This window comes from Oncorhynchus gorbuscha, linkage group LG12 (assembly GCF_021184085.1).
Source record: "Oncorhynchus gorbuscha isolate QuinsamMale2020 ecotype Even-year linkage group LG12, OgorEven_v1.0, whole genome shotgun sequence".
Taxonomy (NCBI): Eukaryota; Metazoa; Chordata; class Actinopteri; order Salmoniformes; family Salmonidae; genus Oncorhynchus; species Oncorhynchus gorbuscha.
The window spans coordinates 76,677,743-76,701,866 of NC_060184.1; the positions used below are offsets into that span (position 1 = coordinate 76,677,743).

Sequence of the window (24,124 nt, forward strand, 5' to 3'; positions counted from 1 at the left end):
TTAGTCTCCCATTCTGGAAATATCTCCCTCTTCCTCTGTCTCGCTCTTCTTCAGTCTCTCTCTCTCTTTGTCTCTCTGTCACTGTCTTTGGCTTTTGTTCACTCTCTCTCTCTGTCTCTCTCTCATATTTGATACATATTTGTATTTGACACATCAGAAAAGCAGAACTTAATATTTGGTGCAGAAACCTTTGTTTGCAATTACAGAGATCATACGTTTCCTGTAGTTCTTGACCAGGTTTACACACACTGCAGCAGGGATTTTGGCCCACTCCTCCCTACAGACCTTCTCCAGATCCTTCAGGTTTCGGGGCTGTCGCTGGACAATACGGACTTTCAGCTCCCTCCAAAGATTTTCTATTGGGTTCAGGTCTGGAGACTGGCTAGGCCACTCCAGGACCTTGAGATGCTTCTTACGGAGCCACTCCTTAGTTGCCCTGGCTGTGTGTTTCAGATCGTTGTCATGCTGGAAGACCCAGCCATGACCCATCTTCAATGCTCGTACTGAGGGAAGGAGGTTGCTGGCCAAGATCTCGCGATACATGGCCCCATCCATCCTTCCCTCAATACGGTGCAGTCGTCCTGTCCCCTTTGCAGAAAAGCATCCCCAAAGAATGATGTTTCCACCTCCATGCTTCACGGTTGGGATGGTGTTCTTGGGGTTGTACTCATCCTTCTTCCTCCAAACACGGCGAGTGGAGTTTAGACCAAAAAGCTCTATTTTTGTCTCATCAGCCCACATGACCTTCTCCCATTCCTCCTTTGGATCATCCAGATGGTCATTGGCAAACTTCAGACGGGCCTGGACATGCGCTGGCTTGAGCAGGGGGACCTTGCGTGCGCTGCAGGATTTTAATCCATGGCGGCGGAGTGTGTTACTAATGGTTTTCTTTGAGACTGTGGTCCCAGCTCTCTTCAGGTCATTGACCAGGTCCTGCCGTGTAGTTCTGGGCTGATCCCTCACCTTCCTCATGATCATTGATGCCCCACGAGGTGAGATTTTGCATGGAGCCCCAGACCGAGGGTGATTGACCGTCATCTTGAACTTCTTCCATTTTCTAATAATTGCGCCAATAGTTGTTGCCTGCTAGCACCAAGCTGCTTGCCTATTGTCCTGTAGCCCATCCCAGCCTTGTGCAGGTCTACAATTTTATCACTGATGTCCTTACACAGCTCTCTGGTCTTGGCCATTGTGGAGAGGTTGGAGTCTGTTTGATTGAGTGTGTGGACAGGTGTCTTTTATACAGGTAACGAGTTCAAACATGTGCAGTTAATACAGGTAATGAGTGGAGAACAGGAGGGCTTCTTAAAGAAAAACTAACAGGTCTGTGAGAGCCGGAATTCTTACTGGTTGGTAGGTGATCAAATACTTATGCCATGCAATAAAATGCAAATTAATTACTTAAAAATCATACAATGTGATTTTCTGGATTTTTGTTTTAGATTCCGTCTCTCACAGTTGAAGTGTACCTATGATACAAATTACAGACCTCTACATGCGTTGTAAGTAGGGAAACCTGCAAAATCGTCAGTGTATCAAATACTTGTTCTCCCCACTGTATGTCTCTGTCTCTCGGTCTCTGTCTGTCTCTCGGTCTCTGTCTGTCTCTCGGTGAGTCTGTCTGTCTCTCGGTGAGTCTGTCTGTCTGTCTCTGTCTCTTTGTCTCTGTCATGTCGGTGTGTCTCTGTCTCTCATCATTTCCGTCTCCTTCAGGCCCAGCTGATCCACGACAGAAACACGGCGTCCCATGCCGCGCTCAATGACAAGCCCGACACCGGCCCTGACCGAGTCCACATGACGTGGACCAAGGATAAGTTCCTCTCCGAGCGCAACCGCAACCGCTCCGAGGTCAACATGGGTGTGCGCGACCTCTTCAACATGAAGCCGTAAGTCAACCACTACGAACCTCTTATCCTTCATCCTTCCAGATCCAAAATGCAGTAGCCAATGACTCAAGTATCTCTGTTGTACTGTTAGGACCATCTGTAGAACCCCCTTTTTTTTAAATGCTTACACGTTCTGCATGGTGTGTGTTCAGGCTGCGTTGGCATGTTGACTATGTAACTGTGTGTGGACACATCCAATGCATGGCTCCACCACGCAGAGCATCACATGCACCGTTTGGACTAATGACCATCGTGTCTTTGTCTCTCTGAACCCACCATCTCAAAGGGCAGATAGAACGTCTAGTTGAATACACAGCCTAAAATCAAACAAGCCCCAACATTATTACGACACCATACTGGACCTGACCCACAGAGGCGAATAATGGAGAACATACATTTAAAAGAGAGTTACTTTGTCCGATAGTTTTCCCCACCTCTTGACTACAGTACATTTGAGCTGTGAAAACATCTGACTGGAACCATCCCGCTAAAATTAGGGAAGCACTGTGTTTAACTGTGCTACAGTAGATACACCAGGGGTGTCTGTGTTTAACTGTGCTACAGTAGATACACCAGGGGTGTCTGTGTTTAACTGTGCTACAGTAGATACACCAGGGGTGTCTGTGTTTAACTGTGCTACAGTAGATACACCAGGGGTGTCTGTGTTTAACTGTGCTACAGTAGATACAGCAGGGATGTCTGTGTTTAACTGTGCTACAGTAGATACAGCAGGGGTGTCTGTGTTTAACTGTGCTACAGTAGATACAGCAGGGGTGTCTGTGTTTAACTGTGCTACAGTAGATACAGCAGGGGTGTCTGTGTTTAACTGTGCTACAGTAGATACAGCAGGGGTGTCTGTGTTTAACTGTGCTACAGTAGATACAGCAGGGGTGTCTGTGTTTAACTGTGCTACAGTAGATAAATAAGGGGTGTCTGTGTTTAACTGTGCTACAGTAGATACACCAGGGGTGTCTGGAAAGTGTCTAAGCCTGTTTGTTGTTTTGTCTCGTTTTCCTCCTTCTAGAGAGTGGGAGAGTCTGTAAGTCACATTTCATTTTGCCATAGGCTGTGTGCATGCGTATGCCTGTTGCTCTGTAACATTAGTCAATGTCTGTGTCTTTATATCTTGTTTACCTCCCAGCCATATCCCATTCCTCCCAACATTTGTCTCGTAAACTGGAAGGACCTCCCTAGAGTTAACCTGGGAGGACCTCCCGAGAGTTAACCTGGGAGGACCTCCCGAGAGTTAACCTGGGAGGACCTCCCGAGAGTTAACCTGGGAGGACCTCCCGAGAGTTAACCTGGGAGGACCTCCCGAGAGTTAACCTGGGAGGACCTCCCGAGTTAACCTGGGAGGACCTCCCGAGAGTTAACCTGGGAGGACCTCCCTGGGAGGAGAGTTAACCTGGGAGGACCTCCCGAGAGTTAACCTGGGAGGACCTCCCGAGAGTTAACCTGGGAGGACCTCCCGAGAGTTAACCTGGGAGGACCTCCCGAGAGTTAACCTGGGAGGACCTCCCGAGAGTTAACCTGGGAGGACCTCCCGAGAGTTAACCTGGGAGGACCTCCCGAGAGTTAACCTGGGAGGACCTCCCGAGAGTTAACCTGGGAGGACCTCCCGAGAGTTAACCTGGGAGGACCTCCCGAGAGTTAACCTGGGAGGACCTCCCGAGAGTTAACCTGGGAGGACCTCCCGAGTTAACCTGGGAGGACCTCCCGAGAGTTAACCTGGGAGGACCTCCCGAGAGTTAACCTGGGAGGACCTAACCTGGGAGGACCCGAGAGTTAACCTGGGAGGACCTCCCGAGAGTTAACCTGGGAGGACCTCCCGAGAGTTAACCTGGGAGGACCTCCCGAGAGTTAACCTGGGAGGACCTCCCGAGAGTTAACCTGGGAGGACCTCCCGAGAGTTAACCTGGGAGGACCTCCCGAGAGTTAACCTGGGAGGACCTCCCGAGAGTTAACCTGGGAGGACCTCCCGAGAGTTAACCTGGGAGGACCTCCCGAGAGTTAACCTGGGAGGACCTCCCGAGAGTTAACCTGGGAGGACCTCCCGAGAGTTAACCTGGGAGGACCTCCCGAGAGTTAACCTGGGAGGACCTCCCGAGAGTTAACCTGGGAGGACCTCCCGAGAGTTAACCTGGGAGGACCTCCCGAGAGTTAACCTGGGAGGACCTCCCGAGAGTTAACCTGGGAGGACCTCCCGAGAGTTAACCTGGGAGGACCTCCCGAGAGTTAACCTGGGAGGACCTCCCGAGAGTTAACCTGGGAGGACCTCCCGAGAGTTAACCTGGGAGGACCTCCCGAGAGTTAACCTGGGAGGACCTCCCGAGAGTTAACCTGGGAGGACCTCCCGAGAGTTAATTTGCATGTGATTGCATCATGTTATGTAGCAGGTGCAACCAAAAATTGCGCTTTCCATAAATAGACCTTAGTCATAGCAAACAATACTGTTAATGCCTTGTTGTCTAGTATAGAGACCAGATCCAAAGGCTATTAGGGGATCAAAATCCATTTCAATTGGTAATTACAATCAGTCTGATATTGTCCTTACACTGGCAAATCTCAACTGGATGGAAAACAGCAGGTTTTTGGAAGTGCCTCGTTGTATTAGTGATGTGTTTATTCAGCTTCAAGCCGTTCATATCATGCTCTGCATTTTATTTGATTTACTTTGCTGTTCGCTCTAACTCAAGAAGTGCTTTTCAATATATCACCCAATATCATATTGAACTGGTCAATTAAAGAACCAGTTGAATACTGGAGTGCTGTGTATACAACACAGTATTATACTGAAGCAATAAGTCCCAAGGTGTGGTATATGCCCAATATACCAAGGCTCAGGGCTATTCTTAGTCACAATGCATCGCAGAGTGCCTGGACAGCCCTAAGCCGTGGTATATTGACCATATATCACAAACCCCTGAGGTGCCTTATTGCCATTATAAGCTGGTTACCAATGTAATTAGAGCAGTAAAAATATTTAAAAAATGTCATACCCGTGGTATACGGTCTGATATACCATGGCTGTCAACCAATCAGAATTGTGAATATTTCATACCCACAGGCTTACCCATTGTGTTAGTCAGTACACCTCCTGCCACGGCTGCTATGTGACGCTGCTTCGACTACCATCCTGATCTCTAATTCAGAGTGTAATGATAACGCCTAAGGCTTCGCCATCATAGCCACCCAGCGGTCCTGCTTCGTCTTCTCATCTCTTTGTGTTAAAGGCTACCGATCTCACGATAAACTATTTGCTCAATATTATCAAGAAGTGTTTTACCAATCATCACTGAATGCTTTGATTTTGACAAATCGCATTTTCTTACCAATATTTAGTGTCAAGTGAGAACAATGACAGACTTTTAGATGAGCTGTTGTTGGTTGAGTCCTAATTTTAGACCTTGTTTTATACATTGTTGACATACACGGAGGATCACCGGTCAAAGTTGGAGCTGAGCATCGTATTTCTAGTAAGGATTCGATGTCAATATTGGGAAAAGTCAGGGTCGAAGTTCAGGGTTGAGGTGTGTTCAGCCTGCTCTCTTCACTGTCACCATTGTGTGGTATAGGAACCAGTCCAACGTACGCCGGATGCACACTGCGGTCAAGCTGAATGAGGTGGTGGTAAACAGGTCACAAGGAGCCCACCTGGTCCTGCTCAACATGCCGGGGCCGCCCAAGAACAGAGGGGGTGACGAGAACTGTATCCTTTTTTTAAAAGACCAATGTCAGTTTTATTCAACTTTCACTATTTATGTCAGTAGAATTGTGCATTGCTTAGTTGGACATGTTTACCCGACGTTAACTTCAAATGCATCGTCATCGGCGATCTGACAAGGTTGAGAATGATTTCTTTGCAGAGGTTGTTTAGTCGTTAATAGTTGAGTTGTATCCCGAACTGTACGTGTGGAACTGCTATGCTTTATCTTGGCCAGGTCACAGTTGTAAATGAGAACTTGTTCTCAACTAGCCTACCTGGTTAAATAAAGGTGTTCTCAACTAGCCTACCTGGTTAAATAAAGGTGTTCTCAACTAGCCTACCTGGTTAAATAAAGGTGTTCTCAACTAGCCTACCTGGTTAAATAAAGGTGTTCTCAACTAGCCTACCTGGTTAAATAAAGGTGTTCTCAACTAGCCTACCTGGTTAAATAAAGGTGTTCTCAACTAGCCTACCTGGTTAAATAAAGGTGTTCTCAACTAGCCTACCTGGTTAAATAAAGGTGTTCTCAACTAGCCTACCTGGTTAAATAAAGGTGTTCTCAACTAGCCTACCTGGTTAAATAAAGGTGTTCTCAACTAGCCTACCTGGTTAAATAAAGGTGTTCTCAACTAGCCTACCTGGTTAAATAAAGGTGTTCTCAACTAGCCTACCTGGTTAAATAAAGGTGTTCTCAACTAGCCTACCTGGTTAAATAAAGGTGTTCTCAACTAGCCTACCTGGTTAAATAAAGGTGTTCTCAACTAGCCTACCTGGTTAAATAAAGGTGTTCTCAACTAGCCTACCTGGTTAAATAAAGGTGTTCTCAACTAGCCTACCTGGTTAAATAAAGGTGTTCTCAACTAGCCTACCTGGTTAAATAAAGGTGTTCTCAACTAGCCTACCTGGTTAAATAAAGGTGTTCTCAACTAGCCTACCTGGTTAAATAAAGGTGTTCTCAACTAGCCTACCTGGTTAAATAAAGGTGTTCTCAACTAGCCTACCTGGTTAAATAAAGGTGTTCTCAACTAGCCTACCTGGTTAAATAAAGGTGTTCTCAACTAGCCTACCTGGTTAAATAAAGGTGTTCTCAACTAGCCTACCTGGTTAAATAAAGGTGTTCTCAACTAGCCTACCTGGTTAAATAAAGGTGTTCTCAACTAGCCTACCTGGTTAAATAAAGGTGTTCTCAACTAGCCTACCTGGTTAAATAAAGGTGTTCTCAACTAGCCTACCTGGTTAAATAAAGGTGAAATAAAATATTTGAATACATAGAACTAATATCTTTACAGGTGAAGCTTTCCTCTTGCCAGTCACGTGACCTGTATCCACGACTGTCATTTTTAAATGTTTGTCATTTTTTAATTGAACCTTTTTATTTATACAGGTTTTTTCTCATTGAGATAATGTCTCTTTTCCAAGAGAGACCTGGTCCAATAGCAGCAGAGGGAACAATGTTTCAGACAAAACAACTTATACACTAACACAACATTAAACAAAACTATAAACACACATACAGTACAGCAATTACATATATTAAAAACACAAACATCTTGACTAAAAATCAAATCAAATGTATTTATATAGCCCTTCGTACATCAGCTGATATCTCAAAGTGCTGTACAGAAACCCAGCCTAAAACCCCAAACAGCAAGCAATCCAGCAAAAAACAGCTGGCCTAAAAACAATTACACTCTTCTATGATATATACATCAATCAAGTGTTTAAACTCCACCAACAAAACTAGATCATCACATTTTAAAATGTTCAGGAGAGAATTCCAGGACCACGGTGCTCAGTAACTGAAACTATTTCTACCATGACCTGTTCTAGTTCTTGGTACTGTTAGAAGCAAATCAGAATGGGACCGTAATTGATATTTATTTACTGAACTGACTAAAAAAGAACAGAGATAAAATGGCATTTTACCCAATATGGCCTTAGAAACCAGTGTATACCAGTGTTTAAGCCTACGCAAGGTCAATGACGACCAGCCAACAGCGCTGTAGAGATCACAATGATGTGTTAGACGTTTCTGATGTGTAATGAACCTGAGGGCTGTATGATACACTGAATCAAGTGCTCTCAGGGTCGTGGTTGAGGCCTGCATATATATAACATCACTACAATCTAAAACCGACAGTAATGTACATCATACCAGCTCCTTCCTGGCATCAAAAGAAAAACAATGCCGGTAATAGAATCCTATTTTCAGCTTGAGCTCCCTTATCAAGTTCTCTACATGCACTGTGAAGCTCAGCTTATCATCAACCCACACACCCAAATATTTGTACACTTTTAACTTGCTCTATAGTATGTCCAGCCAAAGTAGCAATGACATGATTTGTAACATGCCTGGCATTTTTGAAAATACCATGCATTTAGTTTTACCTGAATTTAGAATCAGCTTTTAATCATACAGATTCTGTGGTATGATGTTAAATGCTCTTTGGGCATTTTCAAAAGCTAAAGATAAACTACTACCACTTGAATAAAGAACAGTATCATCTACATAAAAATGAACATCCTCTGTTTCAACAAGATCCCCAAATGTTGATGTACAAAATGAACCTTGCGGATCACCTGAGCACACCTCTATGGACTCATTATACACTCATTATACACATTGTGTTCAATTTGATAGGTCATTTATAAACCAATCTAGAGCATGACCAGTAATTCCACAACCTTTATACTCACACAGCATGGTCCACGGTGTCAAAAGCCTTTGACAATCAATAAAATCAGACACACAATGTAACGTCCTATCAAGAGCACAGTGGATGTAATTTAAAACCATCAATGTTGCTGAAACAGTGCTGTGGCCGGAACTAAAACCTGACTGCATTCCATTTAAGATGTTGTTTTCTTGGAAGTAAGTCTTCAGCTGCCTACTAACTAAGGACTCCAGTACCTTTGACAGTACAGACAATGTTGATATGGGTCGATAGTTGTCAAGTAGTGAAGGATCTCCACCTTTTCAGGAGAGGCAGTACACAAGCAGATTACCATAACTTGGGGATTTCCTTAACATCAAGTGTAAGGTTAAGCAATGATGTCTGCAGCTAGGTGTAGGAGGCAGGGGTCTAGTTCATCAGGGCCAGGGGATTTTTAAAAATCAATTACACACTTCTGAAACAGAGAAGGAGAACCAATTATACCTTTGACCTTTTCAAATAGACTGCCTGCATCTAAATAAATGCTGGTTCAAGGCTTTCAGAATGGAGGTTCTCTCAGTTACAATCTGTGTGTCGACCAACAATTGGGAAGCTATGTATCTTTTCTGCACTCCAAACCTTTCACAACTTGCCAAAATTTGGATGGATTATTTACATTTTGTGAAGTAGATTTCAGGTAGTGGTCTGCTTTCAATTTACAGATCATAGCCACACCCACATTTCGAAGATGTTTAAAAGCCATCCAATCATCTGCCAAAGCAGTCCCTCTTGCTTTAGCCCACATAGCATTTCGTGTCATGTCATGTGACTGGTTTCTTCCTTGACCCCTGGCGTCTCAGACATGGAGTTCCTGGAGGTTCTGCTTGAGGGTCTCAACCGGGTCCTCCTGGTCCGCGGGGGCGGCCGCGAGGTCATCACTATCTACTCTTAAACACTCATTCCCACGAAATGGCCACGGCAATAGATGGCATTTTAGGGAGAAATAATCCTTTGGGTTGCTGTGGGATTGTCGGAGGGGGGTGGGCATGGTATTGGACAGAGGACTTCTTGACCTCTGAAGGGACGACCAGTCAGGGTTGTGTGATGTGATAGCATCGCCCTGATTCGTGGAGAGCACAGGTGTCCTGGGGCCTGCCTATCACGCCGAGCGACTGGAGGATACAGCATTCATACACTTTAACTTTTTAATTTGACACGTGTTGATGTTTATTGTTCAGATTTTCTTATTCTCTCCTCACTCTGTGTGTGTGTGTTGAGTTGTCATGTATGTTCATGGTAATTGTGTACCATGGACCCTAGTCATGTGTAATGCACTATGTAGGGAATCATCATTTAGTTTGTCCTCATTTTGGTTCAAATTGATGTCACCCGGCTGCCTCTATAAGGTATCTCTCAGCTCAGAAATACATCTCCTATGAACCCTGAAATAGATTAATATTTCCTGGTCCATCTAATATCGATATGAACCAAATAGAAACATTTTGCCTTGGAATATCATGCTTCTGTGAATCGTTGCAGTATCCTAGAGTGGATGGAGGTGGCAAGTCCAAAACAAAGCTTACTTTTATTTCAAATCTGTCCCACACATCAAGTTGTTGCTATAGCTTTCCTGAGCTCCGTTGTCCCTTGATTATTAAAGGTGGGGGGTCACATTAGGAGCTCTTCCGTCCTACTGGTACACTCTTATTCGTCTGAATCTACTCACAGAGGAGTTCTGTCAACCTCACTTCCAATTGAGGCAGTGAGGGGGTTTAGCTCATAAGTGGATGGGTCCACCAGTTTGGACTAGGGTTCATTCATTTATTTCAATTGTCAAGGGATTAATTGTTAATGTTGCTTGTGCTAATTGTCAGCTCGTTGTTGTTGAGTGCAGCACAATGTCTGAAAGAGGTATGTGTTTGTGGTGGGGGGCTTTGGCATGGCCAAGGATTTGGCTGTGCAATAGATTCTGTTGATGTGGTGACCTTGCAGACATCTCACTAAGCCCTGAGACATTGAAGGTGGTCCACCTTGCCTGGGAGGTCTCCTAAATGGACCCTGTGGTATTGGCTCTGTAGCATTGGTCAAAGCCCCCGAAGTACAGCCGTTGCATTGGGAAGATAGCCATACTATTGTATTTAGCCCTTGTTGACTGTATGGTACACACAGTACACCGCATTACGCATATTTATATAAAGATTCACAAAGTTGCGATTTATTGGAAATTGTATTCAAGGGTGCAGGGTATGGAAATTACTTTTTTGTTGTAAAGATCCTATGTTCAGGAGTGCTGGTTTAAATTCACGTGTTGTTCCACAGCGTAACAAGTCTAGTACAACTGGGGTACTTCCCCTACCAGAGCCCTTTAGATCTATGCATCAACATACAGGACAAATCATGAGCTGGTTTGACACTACAGCTCAATCTGACCGAATCATCAACTAAAATAATTGGTCAATTGTCTTCGACCCTCAATCAGAAACAAAAGGTTGTTGTTGGAGCCATCTTGCCAAATAGTGTGTCGTCCCCCCCCCCGGCCAAATAGATATAGCAACGGACGCTAATGGTTTATAGGGGCACACTATTTGGCAGAACCACTGTTTTGTCCGTTTTAGGTGTCATTAGGGACATCGTCAACACACAGCATTTTGCTCCATCTTTTTGATTTACAGTACTGCAGTATTTTCTGTTCACTGCATAGTTTAGCTCTGCTAATAGACGTCTTTAGGCTGGGGATGCTATCACAGGGGTTGGGTTAAATGCAGAAGACACATTTTTAAGTTGAATACATTCAGTTGTGTACAGCTGACTAGGTATTTTCCTCCCTGTCTTTGTAAATACAGTGACCACTACATTCACAGGGTTGGGATTTGTGAGTATCACTCGTCTATCGCAGGACACCAAACCAAAATTCTGTACTGGAATAGAATAGACGGGAAGTGTCATTATGAAGTAGCTCTGAACCATCACTGTTTTCTCTCTCTGGAGATGAGCATGTGTGGGGGGGGGGGGGTGTGTTACTGAAAACATGCTATCTCTTAGAGCAATCATATAGGACAGATGTGGGGGGCCATAGGATGAGTCCATAGACATCGGCTGATCACACTGTTCAATGTCAGGCTTTGTTCTCCTATTATCTGCATGCTTATTCTCTAGGTTTCATGTCAGCTGACCCCGATGAATCATTTTGACTTTGTATAGGAAGAAGCGTGCCAAATAGACTGATGTGAAAGTCTGTTTGTCAATGTCTGCCACAGTGCACGCGTTAACAGACGAAGGTGCTTTTAGGGCGGGGCAAGATCACTTTAATTTGTAAATGCATTATAACCACTTAATTATTTTGATTTGGAAACACAGATTTACACACATTTGAACACAAATTATTAGCTATAAAAACAAGTTGCGTTTCTGGTTACAAAATTGAAAAGGCACTCTCACATCTGAGCTGTCTTTGTAGCAGGTGCAGGGTAACAGTTGAATAAGATGAGGGGGAAATAAGAGAGCTCTGGCGAAGGCCTTGAGGACGATACGTAAAGCTTAATAAAGAGAGCATTGATACCAACGAGCAGTATGCAGGTTCCTAGTTACAAAATTACTTCCTTGTAGGCTGCATATTAACAGTGGAGGCAATGGCATCTGTGATTTCTAGGGCACATGAAGGCTACTTCTATAGGCAACTGACACCAGAGATAGGAAACTATTGGGACAAAGGAAGGAACCAATCCCCTAACTCCTGTATATATACCTCCACATTTTATTTTGAACTTTTTGTTTGTAGCTGTGCAGTATTTTGTAGCCAGAACATTGTATATTTCAACAGTATGTCTCAATTAGTGTCTCTGTTTTTGTTGAGTCGACCATCGGTTAGACAATGTTGTGTCTAGTCAGTCATAGTTTCTGTCTGTCCTTAACAGTTACGTTATACCGGACTCTGTGACTTTTCAGGACTAGAGTCTTGTGATTTTAAGGAGGGGTAGGGGTTATATGTCAAGACATTTGCAGGTATGTTTGTTTTTTTCCTAACCCATGGGAAACACGACATGGACAAAGTTTTTGAAGACCTCTGCTTGGACTCTGGTGGAGATTTCGCAGAAAGGATTTTAGAGGAACCAGTTGGAGATCGGGTTATGTTACTAATATGATTTTAAGTTAATTTAACATGTTTTATTATTTTAAGGTTTCTAGTCCCCCAAAGATCAAATCTTTGAGTCTGATATGAAATATCACGTTGTTAGTAGTGTAAAAAAAACTTAAGAGGACACAAAGCTAAGGCTTCTGGGTAACTGTATTGGACGTGTAAGCAGCATATGTTCCACCATTTTGGTTCAAGTGACGAGAGAATGTATTTCGAGGTGAATACCGTGGATACCGTTGTCAAAGGAGAATAAACTTGTTCGAATCGCTTTCTCTCTTCTTTTTTTTCCTCTCTCTGTAAATGGTAACAATCTTTTATATGAAGCGATTGAGGAGTGAGCCTCCGCTCATTCTGAGGGAGAAGCAGTGTATCCGCGTGTGGTGGTACTGCTTCTGTCCCAGCTTAGTGGATACACGTCAGACTCCAGTAGGAAGTCACTTGTGGGCGCACGTAGTGGAGGGGGTAGCCCTTTTAAATTGTATCCGTAGATCTAAGTAAAAGTGCTGAATTATGTCAGAACTGTATAGACTACTGTGTCATTTTGTTAGGTTTGTCATTGAATAAAAATATTTATTTCAGCAGGGTAACATCTCCTATTCCAACATAATTCATGGGCTACATTGTTGGACACAACTGAATGTAGTGTTGAGCTATACATTATATTCTGTTGAGGTAAATACAGTGTATTGTGTAGGAGATACAGTGCATTCGGAAAGTATTCAGACCCCTTGACTTTTTTTAACCCGTTTTGTTAAGTTACAGCCTTATTCTAAAACGGATTAAATTATTATTTTCCCTCACCGATCTACACACAATACCCCATAATGACAAAGCAAAAAACAGGTTTTTAGAAATGTTTGCAAATGTATTAAAAATTTTAAAAACGTACCTTATTTACATAAGTAGTCAGACCCTTTGCTGTGAGACTCGAAATTGAGCTTAGATGCATCCTGTTTACATTGATCATCCTTGATGTTTCTACAACTTGATTGTAGTCCACCTGTGGTAAATTCAATTCATTGGACAGGAGTTCAATAAAACACATTTGAAAAGGCACACGCCTGTCTATTTCAAGGTACCACAGTTGGGAGCTTCGTTTTTGCTCTGACATTTACTATGAAGTGGAAGGAAGTGTCCGTAGAGCTCTTGAAAGGATTGTGTCGAGGTGCAGATCTGGGCAACGGCACCAAAATAAATTCTACATCTTTGAAGGTGCCCAAGAACACAGTGGCCTCCATCATTCTTAAATGGAAGACATTATGTTAAATTGACCGCAGGATAGGTATGCAAGTATATTGTTATACTGAGAAGTGGCAAATAAATGCATCTACTTACATAAGTGATATGAAGGCCTCTATTGTTTTTTTTTAAGGTACCTTTGATTCATGTAACTGATCCCATGAAATTGCATCTGTCCTAAGGGGGTATAACATTGTAGAATCTCTCCACCAGGGGGCAGCCAATGAGAGACCGCGAGAGAGCTGTAGAGTCCATTACATCACAGAGCTCATGGAGATGCTGCATGTCATATCGGAATCTCAGGGAGCTCACACTAGTAACCCCATATGTTTTAGTATTAACATGAACGCCTAACATGCCAGCCGGTGTGAATTGCCGAATTCAAACAAGGGTTATAAAGATGCACCTTCTAGAGCCTCCTGAATGACCCTTTATCTGGTTAAACAAGACCGTAGTGTTAAAGCAGTGCCCTCTGTGTGACTCTTTCTGACCTTAGTCACCTCTGAGAGGTACTGCTGAATTGCAGTTTAATTTAGTTTTGGCATTAAACACCCCTGTTGTTTAGCAACGGAACAAAAATGGATGAAGATGGTTTGGATCATTTCAGTCAGTGGAGCCTCCTCAGAGGAGGAGGAAGGACCACTTCAGTGAATTTCATAAAAATTGTAAAACATTTAAGATAAAACTATCCTAAATATAATCACGTCACCAAAGAATTGATTAAAACACACTATTTTGCAAAGAAGGTCTACAGTAGTGTAACAGTATAGCTTTCATCCGTCTCCTCGCCCCTACCCGGGCTCGAACCAGGGACCCTCTGCACACAGACAGTCACCCACGAAGCATCGTTACCCAACTACTTCAAGGTCTCAGAGCGAGTGACGTCACCGATCAAAACGCTATTAGCGCGCACCACCGCTAACTAGCTAGCCATTTCACATCGGTTACAGTAGCCTCAGCAGCACTCAGTAGGGTAACACCATGGTGTAGCTAGGGGACAGCTAGCTTCCATCCTCTTCTGGGTACATAGACTTCAATACAAAACCTAGGAGGCTAATGGTTCTCACCCCCTTCCATAGACTTACACAGTAATTATGACAACTTCCAGAGGATGTCCTCCAACCTATCAGAGCTCGAGCAGCGTGAGCTGACATGTTGTCCAGCCAATCAAAGGAACAGAGAATGAATTTAGTACTGAAAGCATAAGCTACAGCTAGCTAGTACTGCAGTGCATAAAATGTGGTGGGTAGTTGACTCAAAGAGAGAGAAAGACAGTAGTTAACAGTTTTGAACAAATTAATTTCTTCCAAAATTAAAGAAAAGCAAGAGATAGAAAGAGATGTCATTTTTCCCCCTTCAGTTTCACTTACTTAGCTAGCAAAGGCAACTAGCTAGTTTAGCCTACTAAAACACCCTGCCCCCACAGGGGGATGCTATGTTAGCTAGCTGGCTATGACAGAGGGATGCTATGTTAGCTAGCTGGCTATAACAGAGGGATGCTATGTTAGCTAGAGGGATGCTATGTTAGCTAGAGGGATGCTATGTTAGCTAGAGGGATGCTATGTTAGCTAGCTGGCTATAACAGAGGGATGCTATGTTAGCTAGCTGGCTATAACAGAGGGATGCTATGTTAGCTAGCTGGCTATAACAGAGGGATGCTATGTTAGCTAGAGGGATGCTATGTTAGCTAGACAGAGTGATGCTATGTTAGCTAGAGGGATGCTATGCTAGCTAGCTGGCTATAACAGATGGATGCTATGTTAGCTAGAGGGATGCTATGTTAGCTAGCTGGCTATAACAGAGGGATGCTATGTTAGCTAGCTGGCTATAACAGAGGGATGCTATGTTAGCTAGCTGGCTATAACAGAGGGATGCTATGTTAGCTAGCTGGCTATAACAGAGGGATGCTATGTTAGCTAGCTGGCTATAACAGAGGGATGCTATGTTAGCTAGCTGGCTATAACAGAGGGATGCTATGTTAGCTAGCTGGCTATAACAGAGGGATGCTATGTTAGCTAGCTGGCTATGTTAGCTAGCTGGCTATAACAGAGGGATGCTATGTTCGCTAGAGGGATGCTAAGTTAGCTAGCTGGCTATAACAGAGGGATGCTATGTTAGCTAGCTGGCTATAACAGAGGGATGCTATGTTAGCTAGCTGGCTATAACAGAGGGATGCTATGTTAGCTAGCTGGCTATGTTAGCTAGCTGGCTATAACAGAGGGATGCTATGTTAGCTAGAGGGATGCTAAGTTAGCTAGCTGGCTATAACAGAGGGATGCTATGTTAGCTAGCTGGCTATAACAGAGGGATGCTATGTTAGCTAGCTGGCTATAACAGAGGGATGCTATGTTAGCTAGAGGGATGCTATGTTAGCTAGCTGGCTATAACTTAGGGATGCTATGTTAGCTAGCTGGCTATAACAGAGTGATGCTATGTTAGCTAGCTGGCTATAAAAGAGGGATGCTATGTTAGCTAGCTGGCTATGACAATCCAACACAACACTGGAACTCTTCCAAGTGAAGGTAAGCTTTTGGTTTTACTAATTTATTGCCACCGGGGCCGGCCGGTGTAACTGCTTACTGACTGAACACTAATGTTACTGCATGATTGTAGTGGGTTTACTAACGCGTTAGTTCTATTAGCTATGCTGACTATGACATTACTTAAGATAATATGGTGACAACGATGCGAGAAGGAATACAACTTGGCTGTGTGTTTACATGTGATCATTCATTCCGCCAATTAAATAGAAAAAACAGGGATAAACATACTTGAATTTGAGTATCATGTAGTAACCTAAACCTATTGATGTTACATTGAACTGAGTGAATGCAATATGAATGACAGTCATCCAATATGCTGTAAAAGAAATAAGGCCATGCTCATGAAAATAAATTGTCCTCCCTCATCTTAAACAGCATCTGACAGCCACTGATTTCAGTGCATATTCCGTCTTGCTCTTGCAAGATATATCTATATGTTAATATAAAAACTCATTTGGGAACATGTATTTGTGTATTTAGAGTGTTCTATGTAAAGTTACGAGTATTCATGCAATATATAAAACACGAGTTTTATATAACAAGTCAGAGGAATTGTTGGTTACAATACAATCACGACAAGCTGTTGGTGCTGTAAAAGCGCTATAGGTCCTTCTGATCAGGGCCGGCCTGGGTCTCAACTCGCTGTTGACAGTTAGAATAGTAAATTACACACGGTGAAATTTGGTAGCGCATCAGCAGATTTCCTCTTAAACCAGTCACTGATAGTCACTCAATTTACCCATGTCAATGACATTTTTTTTTTAAATTGGTAAATTAGTCTCTAATCAGCTATCTGAAAAATACACATTTTCCACCGGCAAGAGAGGGGCCACTTAAAGAATGTGCCTGCAAGGTGCCACCCCAGCCCTGGCTCTGAACGTAAACAGGAAATGACATATATAAAAGATGCTACATATAGTCTGGTACTAATTATTTGACTTCCTATTCTTTGTCCATTAGGACCTCTGCCCTGACAGTATAGGCTCAGGCTGAGGCGACACAGTAACCATCTGCCATTATGACCAAGTCTCTAAGCATCATACTAAAAAATGGTGCAGGCAGGGGCAAGGAACGTGTCTCGTGTGAACTGCTGGCTGACACAAGGTTTCAAGAGGGAAAGGCGTTTTTTTATTTCAATCAGGGATGATAGATCGGTGGGGATTCTCCATGTCACTATGATTAACCTGACTGCAGAGGATGAGGTCTTGTATCACTTTACAGGAAGGATGGCTACCACCACTTTATCTCTATGTCAAACCAGGGGAAGGTTTTGGGGTTTGTTTGTGTTTGGTGAAACTCCTATTTTGTCATGTTGATGGACAGAGAAAATGTTTTGAGTACATTCAGGCTTCCATACTAACACTGTCCCCAGTAGGTCCCAACCAGATCCAAGGAGAGCCAAGGAGAGCCAACCAGAGCCAAGGAGAGCCAACCAGAGCCAAGGAGAGCCAAGGAGAGCCAACCAGAGCCAAGGAGAGCCATGGTAAGTCGTTGCCCTCGTCCCAACCTCGGTGCCTCTTGTCACTCCTCCTAGCCAGACAGACAGACACCCCAGTTACATTCCGCACAGTTACATGGCCCATAGCAGGACATCACTGCCATCCTCAGCAAATCAACAGCACGAGGATTGAATTAAATTAGAGAGCAAACGGAGAGAGAGAGAGAACATACCAGAAGCAAAGTGTGTTGCAATGTTATTCAGTTTGTTTGTGATACTGTGTCATATACACACACACACACACACAGATGACTCACCTTGGCATGAGCCTGCTGGCCTCACTTTTGGCTTGAACACTTCTTGCTCAGACATGAGAATGGGTAGTCATGGTGACTGAAGCTCCACATAGCCTATGTGGAATGTGTTGGTCTGTTACTGTAAGTAGGTTAAAACAAGCCAGTGCTTGTAAACCATGTCCCTTACTAGTCCCATGTCCTTCCTATACCTACAAGCTCGTATGGACGCTCACCAGATGGATTCTCTTTGCCATCCTGCAAGCCTGCACTGTGGCTGCTTCAAGGTGGAGAAGGGAGATAAATGCATAGCGACCCCAAGCCCTGTTACCCCTCACTCCGAAGTTGAATTGCCCTTAATAACCGCTAGTCCAGAGTCAGATATTCTTCTGTCCCCATAAGATTATGGGTTTGGATTGGGGTTAGGATAATCTGATCCTAGATCTGTGGTTCGAGGAAACTTCTCAAGTTCTTCCTCCACTGGACCAGGAAAGAACCAGAACTTTGGCCTTGAATGACCTTTGACCTCCTACGTTATATGAATAGTCAGCACAAGCTGGGCAAAGTACCACCACAGTTTGCTCTATTTTTTACCAAATCAATTGCACACTGATAGTAACTAGTAACTACTAACAATTGGATAGCACGAAATTGGGCTAGAAAAGGGGGTAATATAAAAAATAAAAGAAATTCAGGAGAGGACTTCCCGCTGTGCGGTTTCTGTGCGTGTTCGCACTCTGAAAAGATGTCTAGGAGCAATGCAACATTACAGCAACCTCTATCACTATGACATTCAAATCCTCACCGCTACCAGGGCTCTGTTCTAAGCTGCAGAATTCAAAGTAGCTCAAGTCATAAGATATGACTGCTACCAATGACGGTCCAAGCTTTATCCCTTTTGTTCACGGGCACATGTATATAAAGTATGTAGCCCTGTGTCATGTGGAGAAGTTTCCTCATTTGGGAACCTATTGTTTAAAAAAAATGCTTTCTCCTCTTAAAAAAACGTGTCTATCCACACTTGCTGTCGCTTCATTAACGAAACAATTGCTAGAGCACCTACCAATCCGTCATATGCGGTCTGTTCTCTGTCATCACTCCAATCATTTGCTGAACATTTTCAATGACAGAGTGCCTTCGGAAAGTATAAAGACCCTCTTGACTTGTTCCACATTTTGTTAGGTTACAGCCTCATTCTAAAATGTATTTAAACAGTTTTTTCCCCCCTCATCAATCTACATACACAATACCCCTATAATGACAAAGCAAAAACTGTTTTTTATAAATGTTTGCTAATTTATCAAAACAAAAAACAAAACTGAAATATCACATTTACATACAGTGGCAAGAAAAAGTATGTGAACCCTTTGGAATGATCTGGATCTCTACAGAAATTGGTCATAAAATTAGTCACAACAACAAACACAGTTAACAGCTTAAACTAATAACACACAAATTATTGTATTCAATATGGACAAGAAAAATACATCATTTAAACATTCACAGTGTAGGTTGGAAAAAGTATTTGAACCCCGAGGCTAATGATTTCTCCAAAAGCTGGAGTCAGGAGTCAGCTAACCTGGAGTCCAATCAATGAGACAAGATTGGTGATGTTGGTTAGAGCTGCCCTGCCCTATTAAAAAAAAACACACAATTTGAGTTTGCTATTCACACAAAGCATTGCCTGATGTGAATCAGAGATCTCAGAAGACCCAAGATTAAGAATTGTTGACTTGCATAAATCTGGAAAGGGTTACAAAAGTATCTCTAAAAGCATTGATGCTCATCAGTCCACAGTAAGACAAATTGTCTATAAAGACAATTGAGAAAGTTCGGCACAGTTACTACTCACCCTAGGAGTGGCCGTCCTGCAAAGATGACTGCAAGAGCACAGCGCAGAATACTCAATGAGGTTAAGAAGTATCTTAGTGTCAGCTAAACACTTATAGAAATCTCTGGAACATACTACCATCTCTGACGAGTCTACGATGTGTAAAACACTAAACAAGAATGGTGTTCATGGGAGGACCCCACAGAAGAAGCCACTGCTGTCCAAAAAAAACATTGCTGCATGTCTGAAGTTTGCAAAAGAGCATCTGGATGTTCCACAGCGCTATTGGCAAAATATTCTGTGGACAGATGAAACTTAAATTGAGTTGTTTGGAAAGAACACACAACACTAAGTGTGGAGAAAGAAATGCACAGCACACCAACATCAATCCCTCATCCCAACTGTAAAGTACTGTGAAGGGGGAGTCATGGTTTGGAGCTGCTTTTCTGCCTCAGGGCCTGGACAGCTTGCTATCATCGACAAAAAAAATGTCTTGATAAACATTTTTCAGGAGAATGTAAGGCTATCAGTCCACCAATTTGAAACTCTACAGAAGATGGGTGATGCAACAGGACAATGACCCAAAACATAGAAGTAAATCAACAACAGAATAGCTTCAACAGAAGAAAATACGCCTTCTGGAATGACCCAGTCAGAGTCCTGACCTCAACCCGATTGCGATGCAGTGGCATGACCTCAAGAGAGCAGTTCACACCAGACATCACAAGAATATTGCTGAACTGAAGCAGTTTTGTAAAGAGGAATGGTCCAAAATTCCTCCTGATTGTTGTGCAGGTTGGATCTGCAACTACAGAAAACGTTTGGTTGAGGTTATTTCTGCCAAAGGAGGGTCAACCTGTTATTAAAACCAAAGGTTCACATACTTTCCCCACCCTGCACTGTGAATATTTACGCAGTGTGTTCAATAAAGACATGAAAGTGTATAATTGTTTGTTTTTAGTTTAAGCAGACTATTTGTCTGTTGTGACTTAGATGAAGATCAGATCAAATTTCCTGACCAATTTATGCAGAAATACAGGTAATTCCAAAGGGTTCACATACTTTTTCTTGCCAATGTAAGTCTTCAAACCCTTTACTCAGTACTTTGTTGAAGCATCTTTGGCAGCGATTACAGCCTCAAGTCTTCTTGGGTATGATGCTACAAGCTTGACACACCTGTATTTGGGAGAGTTTCATCAGCTGATATCTCAAAGTGCTTACAGAAACCCAGCCTAAAACCCCAAACAGCAAACAATGCAGGTGTAAAAGCACGGTGGAGAAAAACTCCCTAGAAAGGCCAAAACCTAGGAAGAAACCTAGAGAGGAACCGGGCAAGCTCTGTCAGGTTGGATGGGTTCAAAGCATAAATGACCAGCATGGTCTAAGGCAGAACAGTTGAAACTATTTGGGGACAGCAAGGAGCCATCATGTCAGGTAGTCTCTCTAAACATGTTTGATCGGGTTAACAGAAGTCAAGATGTTCAAATGTTCATAAATGACCAGCTCAGAATGGCTGGGCCACTCAAGGACATTCAGTAGTCCTGGGGACTTGTCCAGCTATTTTCAGGTCTCTCTAAACATGTTTGATCGGGAAGCAGAGACTTGTCCCGAAGCCACTTGTGCGTTGTCTTGGCTGTGTACTTAGGGTCATTGTCCTGTTGGAAGGTGAACCTTCGCCCCAGTCTGAAGTCCTGAGTGCTCTGGAGCAGGTTTTCATCAAGGATCTCTCTGTAATTTGATCCGTTCTACTATGCCTCGATCCTGACTAGTCTTCCAGTTCCTGCCCCTGAAAAACATCCCCACAGCATGATGCTGCCCCCATCATGCTTCACTGTAAGGATGGTGCCAGGTTTCCTCCAGACGAGACACTTGGCATTCAGGCCAAACAGTTAATCTTGTTTCTCATGGTCTGAGAGTCTTTAGGTGCCTTTTGACAAACTCTAGGTGGGCTGTCATGTGCTGTTTACTGAGGAGTGGCTTCCGTCTGGTCACTACCATAAAGGCCTGATTGGTAGAGTGCTGCAGAGATGGTTATCCTTCTAGAAGCTTCTCCTGTCTCCACAGAGTAACTCTGGAGCTCTGTCAGAGTGACTATCAGGTTCTTGGTCACCTCCCCGACCAAGGCCCTTCTCCCCCGATTGCTCAGTTTGACCGAGCAGCCAGCTCTAGGAAGAGTCTTGGTGGTTCCAAACTTATTCCGTTTAAGAATGATGGAGGCCACTGTGTTCTTTTGAGGACCTTCAATGCTTCAGAAATGTTTTGGTACCTTTTCCCAGATCTGTGCCTCCACACAATCCTGTCTCTGAGCTCTACGGACAATTCCTTTGACCTCATGGCTTGGTTTTTACTCTGACATGCACTGTCAACTATGGGACCTTATTTAGGCAGGTGAGTGCCTTTCCAAATCATGTCCAATCAATTGAATTTACCACAGGTGAACTCCAATCAAGTTGTATAAACATCTCAAGGATGGTCAATGGAAACAGGATGCACCTGAGCTCAATTTCGAAGTCTCATAGCAAAGGATCTGAATACTTATGTAAATATATTTAATTTTATACATTTGCAAAAATCTTTTCACTGTCATTTTGGGGTATTGTGTGTAGATTGCTGAGGATTATTAAAAAAAAATCCATTTTAGAATAAGGCTGTAACATCAAGGGGTCTGAATACTTCCCGAAGGCACTGTACGTGAGGCTACTTTAGACTCAGTGACACCAGTTAAAACCAAGATTAAACTGTCTGCCATGAGTCTCACTCTGGTTAAATGACCACACTTGTGCCTTAAAAAGTGAACTTAGAAAGGCTGAACTTAAATAGAAGGCCTGCAAACTTCCAGTATTTTATGAAATAATGAGGAATCTGATGATCAATTTCACTGTTGCGATTAAAGATGCAAGAGCGAACTAGTTCTCTACCCTAATCTGAGAAATTCCACAAGGAAAAAAATATGTTTAAGGCAATTGAGTGTTGTTGGTGCCTCCCATATATACTATATGGAAAATTATTAATTTTAAAATCCCCAATAAAAACATGCTATCGGATCTTTCAGCACCCTGAAGGAGTTGACGTTAAACATCAGCACCATCAGATTTTTTTTACGGAGTTGACAAAAATGGAATCATTCTTCATTAAAGCGGTATGTATACACAGTAACAATTTAGGTTTTTCCTCCGTTTATGACTCGAAAACCTAATTAAATGTAACATGTGAACCCAAATGAATATTATATGAGGCCGATGGTGTTTACGGTTGTAGTCATGGTGATTCCAATACTGTTTGTGTAAATCCATCAACAGTATTAGTATGGTATAGCTGACTTTGCTCATTCCTGATTTAATTTAGGATTTTAGACAAAAATGACAGTGTTGACCACATCTCCTTACACATCTTTTAGGAATCACAGTTTTGAGAGAAATGTTCTTTAATGTCACAGAGGGCTACACAATATAATTGTTCAGTTAATATCCATTATTGGTTATACACTTTTTAAAAAATAGTTTGAAATTGGGTTCCTTTCATCTGCACAAGAGCAGACATGTAAATAAATAATATTTCAAGTATTTAAACAATTTACACAACAAATATTTTCCCTCGTAAAATTCCCCGAAATGTTCAAATAAAATATCTGACCTAAATTCCCGATACGCTACATATTTTGCCATGAGGCTGATTTTGTTTTTGCCGTTTTAAAGCTAATTTCATGCCATTCTAAACATGTATTTAATGGCTTATGGCGTGTTCATCTATCTGGGGGCAAAGATCATTCGGTCACGCATCTGTAGATTTTGTTTGTATTTGTATTGCATGCGTTTAGTTCAGTTTCCCAAATACGTCTGCTACATAGGCATAGTATATATATGTCTATACCCGAGTTCTGCGCTGGCCCTTTGCTCTCTGTGTATCCATTCTAGCTCAGTGGGTGTATCCATTCTAGCTCAGTGGGTGTATCAAACAATAGGTCTGTATGGCAGAGGGAGACACATTCATAACTAGAGTGTAGCGGCCTGCGCGCCGTCCTGCAATAGATGGATGGAGCTCTATCTGTGCCAAAGCCCACCTTTTGATACCATGGAATCTGTTTTTCGTCAATATAGCCACGCAGCACACGGAACATCCCCTGTGCCGTTTCATGCTCGGGAATCGTGCGACAGAACAATATGTCCTCTTGAATAGCATACCACAACATGTAGCGAACAAAAGTCGATGCATCTCGGCCCTCACAGCTAACGTCCATTTGGTGAGCGTTCGTTGGGGAGTTTGAGTCGTTCAGTCAGTTTCCTATTGATTGCTAGCTATAGCATACATTTTTTGTTTCACAGAGTTATCTGACAACGGTATTGATGCGAGTTGTTGCGTCTCTGCCACCCCACACATTAGTTTCATGATATCAATTGAG

The 24,124-nt window shown here is 42.9% G+C and overlaps 1 pseudogene across 1 annotated transcript in view; it reads left to right on the top strand.

Annotated features, from left to right (window-relative positions):
- The window catches only part of LOC123990429, a 57,166-nt pseudogene extending 44,517 nt beyond the window's left edge, over nt 1–12,649 (top strand). The window contains exons 24-27 of the transcript XR_006830635.1: nt 1,714–1,886; nt 2,911–2,925; nt 5,462–5,595; nt 9,107–12,649. The product of XR_006830635.1 is annotated as a solute carrier family 12 member 7-like (transcript). The remainder of the gene's footprint in view (nt 1–1,713; nt 1,887–2,910; nt 2,926–5,461; nt 5,596–9,106) is intronic.
- The last annotated feature ends 11,475 nt before the right edge of the window (nt 12,650–24,124 follow it).